The sequence below is a fragment of the Phalacrocorax carbo genome, chromosome 11 (assembly GCF_963921805.1).
Source record: "Phalacrocorax carbo chromosome 11, bPhaCar2.1, whole genome shotgun sequence".
In the NCBI taxonomy this organism is placed as follows: Eukaryota; Metazoa; Chordata; class Aves; order Suliformes; family Phalacrocoracidae; genus Phalacrocorax; species Phalacrocorax carbo.
This window is the reverse complement of record NC_087523.1, coordinates 3118209-3127242: the sequence shown is the minus strand read 5'-3', so window position 1 is coordinate 3127242 and position 9034 is coordinate 3118209.

Below are 9034 nucleotides of genomic sequence, written 5' to 3'. Positions count from 1 at the left end.
AGTCATTATTATTATTATAATTATTGTTTTATTGTAATTATTAAACTGTTCTTATTTCAACCCACAAATTTTTTTTTGTGCTTTTGCTCTCCCGATTCTCTCCCCATCCCACAGGGGCGGGGGCAGTGAGCGAGCGGCTGCGGGGTGTTTAGCTGCCGACTGAGGGTGAACCACAACAGGGGAAGATTTCAGCACCAGCAAGGCTTGTCTTGGCGAGTTCCTTTCACCTGTATCTTCTTTCAAAAATCTTTATCTCACTTCTTTTGATATTTTGCCTGTTTGAGCTTTTGTCCCCATACGGAGCACAAATTAGAGCTGCTGTTAGTCGAGTAGCTCTGATCCCCAGAGGGAGGAGCAATGTCTTCCCAACAAAATCAAGCTGGATGAGATTACCTGCTGGTTGTTACCTGCACTGTTTGTCAGGGATTGCATCCAAATCTTGCACACCTCATACAAAATCACGTATGGCTAGCACTCGACACCCATAGCAAGGCAAAAGCCTTCACAAAGGCAGAGCATTTCATTTATCCAGGCTCTTTACGTTGGAGTTAAATGGTGTCTGATCAGAATTTCCCAGCAGGTGGCTTTTCTGGGAGAGCGCAGCAGTGAAATAGAGCAGGGTAAAGCTGATGTTCTTCTCCTTGCTGTTGCCTCTCAGCCTGTGAGCCTGTTGTGCTCGGCCAGTTACATTTCTTCTCTCCTGCAGAGCAGACCTGGAGCTGGTGCAAGGAGGAAGGAGCATCTCACCAACATCCACCGAATGTTTTCGTGCAGACTCGCTCTTATGTGTGTTTTCCAGGTCTTGTGCTTTTTCTTCCTGGTCTTCTATTTCATCACCTTCACCTAGAAAGGTCTTCAAATTTCAGGGCGGGGCGGGGGGGAGTCTGGTGTTTCGAGTGCGTTACCCAAGGTACTGGAGCCCAGTGGGGAGGTTGCTGGGATTTATTCTGTATCAGGTAATTAAAAAAAAAAAAAAAGGGTTTAATGAAGCAGGGAAGGGAGGTGGTATTTTATACAGGTAATTTTATAAAATGTGGCCTCAGGACATATTCTGTCTTACAGGGTCTACATCATTATTGAATTCACAGGGAGCTTTGCAACAGCATTGGTCTGGTCTCTAAGAAGGTGGTGATTCTTTTTCTTACATGTTTTGTCAGACTATCGTAAGTTAGTTTTAATGTATTACATGATATTTTTTTTATCAGTCGCTCCCTCTTGTGTGGTTAGCTCTTCAGAAGGATCGCTCTTGGCTGTGGGAGGGGAATTGCTGCCTGCATCTGTGAAGTCTGGTTCCTTCTTTGTGCTTTTATCTTCCATTACTTCATCCAGGGTTTTGTCTTCTGTGAAAGTCTCATAAATTTCTTCAGCATATCTGGGGGGAAAAAAAGGTGTACTTTAACTTAGCTCTTGGGGTCAAAAGCATTGTGGTTGTTTTTTGTTTTCTTTTTTTTTTAAAATAGGTTTATGTTGAAAACTTTATGCTTCAGTTTGTTTAATGAAGCAGTAGCAAGGTCCTAGCTGATGTGTACACAGCCTCAGGTGGAAGAAAAATCTGACTTCAATCCTGTGAGCAGACTTGAAACCTAGAGCAGTATAATTGGTACATGCAACATTACTGCATCATGAAATGAGAAAGCATTGGGTTTCTGACACCGTGCTTCACTTTTCTGGCTTTTTAGAGATCTACTCTAGCCAATGCCTAGATATTCTCCAAAGGCACCAGGGCTTTAACACCTGTACGAGCCGTGGTTCATGTCGGTCCCCGTGAGCACCGGCTGACCACAGAGCCCTGCGCCAGCAGCTGCATCATTCAGTGGGCAGGTACCTTGTGTGCAGGTTTTATTGCATCCGTGCCTCAGAGTTGGAAAACTTGTAGGTAGAATGAGTTATGGCATTAAATGAAGTAAGCTATTTTATGCTTCAGATGGGGCAAAAAATGGAAAAAAAAATATGTACTTTCTGTGACACTTCCTTCAGTTGAAAAAATGTGGTGCTTCATTTTGAGGTGATGTTTTGAGCCTAGGCATATCTAGTTACCAGGACTAATCCAGTGATGCTTATGACACTGTAATAAGTCTCTTCGGTCTTTTTTTTCTTTTTTTTTCGTACCTTTAGGCCATGAGCCTGCAGGTCAGGCCTGCAGGTTTTTTTCTTTCGGGTTTTTTTGGGGGGGTTGTGGTTTTGGTTGGTTTTTTTTCAAGTTCTTTAAAAAAACCAACACTTCTCTGACATTGTCACTTCTCAGTGACAGTGCTGGGATGTATTGAACTGATGAGGCTCTCGGGGGATGAACGGCCTGGCTGGGTTCCCTGAAGGGCTGAGGAGCAGCTGGATGCAACCAAAACCTCCCAGCTGTCTCCTGCCATAAGCCTCTTCCTCTCCCTTCCCAGCCGTGCCACCAAAGGGTTCACAGCATCGACTTCAGGCGGGCTTGGCCCAAATGGTGTGGGACAGACACACAAAAAACACACTTATGTACATACGTACTAGTGGCAACCGTTCTTCTAATGTCAAACTCCCTGGATCAGGTGGTCATATGTAGCCCAGATACAGCAGCAAAAATTTCTCTTTAGATGTAATTTATTGTAAGAGGCGATTATAGTCACAAAACAAAAGCTGTAGGGGAAGAAATATTTAAATGATAATCCTTGAAACCTTGGACCCTGTCGCTGCAGCACAGGCAGATTAGCTCATTTATTGTCATTGTACAGTGCAATGAGCAACATTCATGCTGAAAAGTAAACGAGATTTGGAAAATGACTGCATCTGAATAACTGTAAATTTTATTAACAACATAGATTTAAATAATGGCTTTTCCTGTATTTTTTTTTTGTCCTGTTTGTGTCCCCATCCGCTTGCCCAAGTCTGTAAATCATTCATTTGATCACTTGTTCAAAGATTTATTAAAATTGACTACCATTGTTTTCACACACAGAACGAATTTTCCAGACCGTCTTCATCACTTCATCACCCCTGCCGTGGGGCGCTCTGGGGTGAGCGTCTCCCTCAGCTACAAAGGGTGGAGCATAAGGGGCTGCTCTCGTGGTCCCTGCGGGTTGAGGAAGCAGCTACAGGGACTGCAGGGGTTGGGACCCCGACCAGACGCGGGGGGGCCCCTTCTGCAGCCTCCTTGCCCCCCGGGTTTGCCCACATCCATAGCCGCGCAGCAGCCTGCCATGCTTCCTTATTCGCAGGTAGCCAGCCGTCTATAAATGCAAAAACACTTGGCCACGGGCATCCAGTGATGATAACTCCAGAACCATTGCTTTGGGGAGAAAACAGGGTTACTCTGCTCACAAACTTGTATCTTTTTAATAAGAAAAGATGAATTGGTTATGTTTAAAACAAATGAAGATAGGAAGTCTGTGCACAAATACACCTTGATCCCATCAGCATCTCAACCTCTATCCATAGGAATCAACAGGCTCTTGGAGGGAAAGATCAGATTTTGGGCAGGGAAGGAGGACGAGGGGACAGAGGAGCTCCAGCAGCTCCGCTCTCCTCCTCCACGTGCAGGGACGGAGGTGGGAGCAATTCCTCCAAGGCCTCTTCCCAACGGGTCAGCACCTCCTCCCCAGGAAGGAGTCGGGCTCCACTCCAGCATGAGGTGGCTTTCCCCGTCGGGAGCATGGTGACTTCACAGCCCAGGCTAGCTGGGCCTTCTGGTCTTCATTGCAAAGGGTAGTCCTCCCAACAGAGTGAGAACGGGAGCTTTCGGAGAACCAAGCCAACACAGGCAGCTTGCGATACAACCCTGAGAGCTGCCAGACCGCTGCCACTACCGATGTCATCTTGGAGAGTCAAAGCATCTGTCTGTCATCTTGCTCTAACATTGAAAGGAAAGCGGAGTCAGTCACAAGAGGAGACTCTATCATGTGCAGGAATGTCCCAAGCTTGCCAAGAAGTTGCTCAGCAGATACCACCTAAAGGTCTCCGCGCCTGCCTGTCCCCTACGGCACATGACGTTCTCCAGCGTTGCAGGGCTGAGCTGCCTCCCGCCTGCCTGCGGCGCTGGTGCTCAGCGCGATGCTCTGAGCCAGGCAGGATGGGGCTGGAGGGCAACCTCGGCGCTTCCGCACAGCGCTGCTGCTGAGTGACAGAGCTAAGCCACAGCGAGGGAGGGACCGGTGGTCAGGAAGGTGAAGGTACGGACAAGTAGTTGCATGCTTATGTTTGTAGCAAATATTCTGCTTGCATGTGTTTAGGGAGTCATGTTAAGGTAAACAGAGGAGGATGAGTACTACAAGGCAATGGAAAAATGAGTCTAACATTTTTCGTGTTCAGCATTTTTGTATAAGAAGGCTCAGAATTTTGTAAAGAAAGCAAATGCAGGCTTGCATGGAAAGAGGCTTTTGTTGCAAATTATAAAATAATGATGTTCTTTTTGTTGCTAGGTATTCTTATTTAAACAACCTTTAGCTACTTAAGTTATTAAAATTAATCACTGCCGTTTACGTAGTTTTTTGTAGTACTTTTTTTTTTTTCTTCTGGATTTTGTTTTTCAAAGGCTGCACGAGGCTTTGAGGCTTCAGAGAGCTCACGGGAGCTAAAGGGTCTTCTTCCTTCAAAGCCCTGCTACTGCTTTACGTTCACCCTCCGTAAATCCCCCCAGCCGACGGGAGATGTTCAGGTGACTCCTTCTGCAGGGGGATGGCTCCCTGCAAACCGTTTTGCGTTCGGCTGAGGAGGCTCCTCCTTTCGAGCAGCTATTTACTTCGTTCCTTGTTTCTTGTTTATGAGGAAAACATAAAAACACTTTCTGCACTTAAAGTCATTCTGGTAATGCTCTAAATTCTATGCTTAAGGATGCATTTAATTAAAGATTGACTATGGCATAAACTGTAGGTTAATTAAATACCAATCAATTCCTGTATAAAATACGTATAAAGGGGCTTTGACTCAGACAGTAAAACGAGTCTCCAGGAGGAGATGCCCCTCTTGCACACTGTGCAGCTGAAGAATGACTTCCCAGACGCTTTTCCCCACTGTATTTGCCATTCCAAGCACTAAAGCACCTGCATAAAAGCTCTGTTTATGGAAACAAAGCCCTGGTCTGGCCCATTCCTGCTGTTCTAAAGGGATCTCACAGAGAATTTTCTATTGATTTCAATGATCCTCGCTTTGTCATGGTGATGTTGGTATAATTAGACAAAACTCTTAACGGAAGAAATAACAACTCTGAAGTGCCACAGTTAATTTTTTCCAGAGATTTTTAACAAGGTCCCTCATAGAGTCAACGCCATGAGGGGCATCAAATGAAGCCAGAATGCCCAAAGTTAATAAAATGAGATGACTTGGCATGAAACAAGTTGTTAAACTGTAGATGGCCTTATCGTAGGATATTGTGTATGCTGACAGTTAGGGGAGCTCCAGGCAGGAGAGGAGTTTTGGAGGGTCTGGAAGAGGAGTCCAGTGTGGGAGAAGCCACGTGTGATTGTCCCTCTCCTGTGTTCCTCCCCTGGTGGCCTTTAACCTGAGGCTAAATGGGCAGCCTTGAAAAAAGAGGCCTTAGTCCTGAAGGTTACACAGCAAATCAAGGGCAGAGTTTCTCTTCTAACTGGATCTGCTTCTTAAGAGGACCTTGGAAGAACGACTTTAAGACACTGACTGCTCTCTGTGCTCTGTCGTACTTCAGCAACATCGCTTCTGTAGTGAAAAGCAAAGCCGTCCTTTGCAGAGTAGTGCCTTAGCAGTGAAGTGGTTCCGGTTTTTTTAATTTTAATTTTAAAAATCCTCATTTTTAAAGTTGTTATGAACTTTTTTGGACTCTCTTAATTTTAGCCTACTAAAACTAGATTCTAGTTTTGTTCAGGAGGAAAACAACATAATTATGAAATATTTTCATTTTAAAATACATGGTTCCATTAAAAATACTGTTGTTCTTTTATTCCCCATAAATCCCCTTGAATCGCAGCTTTCCTCCATAGCAAGTCTTTTAGAGATGTTCATCTCCTCCTTTCGAATGCTGTTTTGCATTACTAGAGCGCTCTCTCCCCAGGGAGCTCAAGGCACCTGGTCAGCATGGCAGGACCTCTTGGAAGGATTTTTCCAGCTTTACAGAAGAAACGTGAGCTAAGAGGATGTGAAGCACTTGCCCAGGGGCCCAGGGTGTAGCAGCACTTTCCCGTGCTGGAGCAAGGACTGGAAACCACAGCCCCTGGCTGTCGGCTCCGTGCTGTGCTGCCGCCTCCTGCCATCGTGGTTCCCAAAGCTCAATGATTTCTAGACTTGCCTTTCAGCCCACGCCCTGCTTCCCAGGCTCTGCTTTTCTTTGTATTCCTTCTTCCTTTTATTCTGCTTTGTCTTTTAAATTGTCACCTCAACTTTTCTATTTTTTCTTTCCTTTTGCCTTTACCCCCCGACAGTGGCTGGCCAGGGCGAGGTGCCTCTTCCTGCAGCAGGTCTGAGCCAGCAGGGCTACGGGGAGAGCAAAGCAGGCAGAGGCGAAGTCCTCGGAGCCTGACGACACCGCACGGCTTCTTGTTGATCTTGTGCCTGACACTTGCATACGAGGTGCGGGTTGCAAAAATGAAGTTGCAAGTTAATTGTTCTTGTTGCTGAAAGGCCTAGGTGAGTTGCTGTCATTACACTAATTTTTATACTGTCTTAGTGACCTTCATATCATATTAACAATTTTATATTATGTTAGCAAATTGCTCAGTGAGAGCTGCTAGTCTGATTGCGTTCTGAAGGTCATTAATATGATATGAAAATCTTATTGTATTCTCTGCTTTCATATTTTATTAGTGATATGGAAAGCAATAAAGAGGCTGATTTTTGCTGGGAGGTTCCCCAGGGAAACAGGCTCTACAGCAGTGGTGTCCCACATTGGCTCCTAATCTAATCTCAATGGGAAGTTCAATTTCCTCATCATTAATTATTTAGCTGTATTTAACTGCCGTAAATTCTCAGATTAATTTTTTTTAACTGTTGAGTTTGATGACCTCTAAAGACATTGGTATTAACCAATGCAATATGAAACACAGTTGCTTAATGCAAATAGAAGCTAACTCTTCCACGAGGATTTGTGCGAAGGCATAATAACGGCAAATTTAATTTTTCTGTTATAACAGCGAAGGCTTATTGTATTGCCACCTTTGGCGCAATTCAGTATCGCAGAATGAAGGATGAAGGCGGTTGCGGCTGGGGCGTTCCCTTAAGGTGAGCCCGGCTCGGCTGGTCCCTGGTGCAGGGGGTCCGGGTGGTGGCACCAGGGCTGTCCCCAGCACACACTGCCAGCGGCCGGCCAGGCGCTCGCTTCGGCTGCTGATCGACTGCGCCAGCACGGGGGAGAGCTGGCGTCACCCGCGCCCTGCGTCGGGCTCCTAAAATCTTATTTCTCAGGTCATGTAGAGCAGTGAAGTCCTAACCCGTGTGAGCGGTAGGTAGAAATGTTATCAGTCACCTAACAGAGCCAAACGTGAAGGGAATAGCCTTTGGGCGGTTTTTGCCTCTTATTTAAGTACAACAAAGCTTTAATCTTGAAGAAAGTAAGTTAGAAAAAATAAGGACTTCAGTAGAAAAGAAAGGTCATCGCTTGCAAAGACAAATGATTTTTGGAGTTAACAATGCACTATATTAGAACGATTTCAGTCGAAAGGATGCCTCCCCTGTTAAGCAGAAACAGTGAGGTGTTTTAATGCTTTAGCAGCCTTAACTCACCCTTAAAATGACATATTACAGAAATTTATCAAATGTTACCAATAACAATATTGAATTATAATATCATAGAGTCCAAACATTGGTTTTTAACGTGATTGTGCCAACTAGTATGTTTTAATATTTGAATTTATGCTTTTTCGTTGCCACGATATGAGGCTGCTTTGAGGTTATTGGCTGCAGCGACACGACGGCTGCAGCACAGGCAGCATGTAGCACCTCAGATCCTGGCAAAATGCTTCCAAAACAGATTTGTGATTGGCTTGTTTGGCGGTCAGGGCTTACGGGAAAGTTAGTCTGGAGGTTCCAGCAGCCTGGGGAAAATCCCAGCGGGTTTCTGCGCCGCTCTGCGCAGCGCTTCAGCAAGCAAAACGGATTATATCATTCAGTAGAAATCAGTGCTGGGGGTTATGGTCTGAATTCCTAGCAAGAGGCACTGTGCAGCGGTAACAGGTCTGCCTGAAGTATTCAAACAGGTTTGAATACTTAGCTTCAAATCAATAAAAGCGAAGTCAGACTTCCAAGGTTGCTCAAAGTTTTCTCTGAGAAAGAGCTGAGTTATAAAGCACAAAACCCAACTGAAATAATGTTAGGCGCAGCTGAGAACCTGATTCCGGGTTTCGTGTGCACCATCCCCACGCCAGCACCAAACACACTTAAACCGTTATCTTTTTTGCCCGCGGCTGGAAGGGGAGCGCGGTCATTGCGCGGGGAGAGCGGGGCCTGCCTGCGGCCGTGCAGTGCTGCTGGCGGTGCGGTAGGTGGCAATGCTCCACCGGCGCTGCGCGGTGCCGCCGAGCCCCGCACCCAGCACCGCCGGTGCACCCCAGCGCCGCCGGTGCACCCCGCCACCGCGCACCCAGCGCCGCCGGTGCACCCCGCCACCGTGCACCCCAGCGCTGCGCGGTGCCGCCGAGCCCCGCACCCAGCACCGCCGGTGCACCCCAGCGCTGCCGGTGCACCCCGCCACCGCGCACCCCAGCACCGTGCACCCCGCCACCGCGCACCCCAGCGCCGCCGGTGCACCCCGGCACCGTGCATCCCAGCACCGTGCATCCCAGCACTGCCGGTGCACCCCGGCACCGTGCATCCCAGCACCGTGCACCCCAGCACTGCCGGTGCACCCCGGCACCGTGCATCCCAGCACCGTGCACCCCAGCGCTGCCGGTGCACCCCGGCACCGTGCATCCCAGCACCGCCACCAGTGCACCCCAGCACCGCCGGTGTACCCCAGCACCGCCGCCGGTGCACCCCTGCACCGTGCACCCCTGCACCGTGCATCCCAGCACCGCCACCAGTGCACCCCAGCACCGCCGGTGTACCCCAGCACCGCCGCTGCTGTGCCCTATTGCCCTCTCGTGCCACGGCTGCTTGG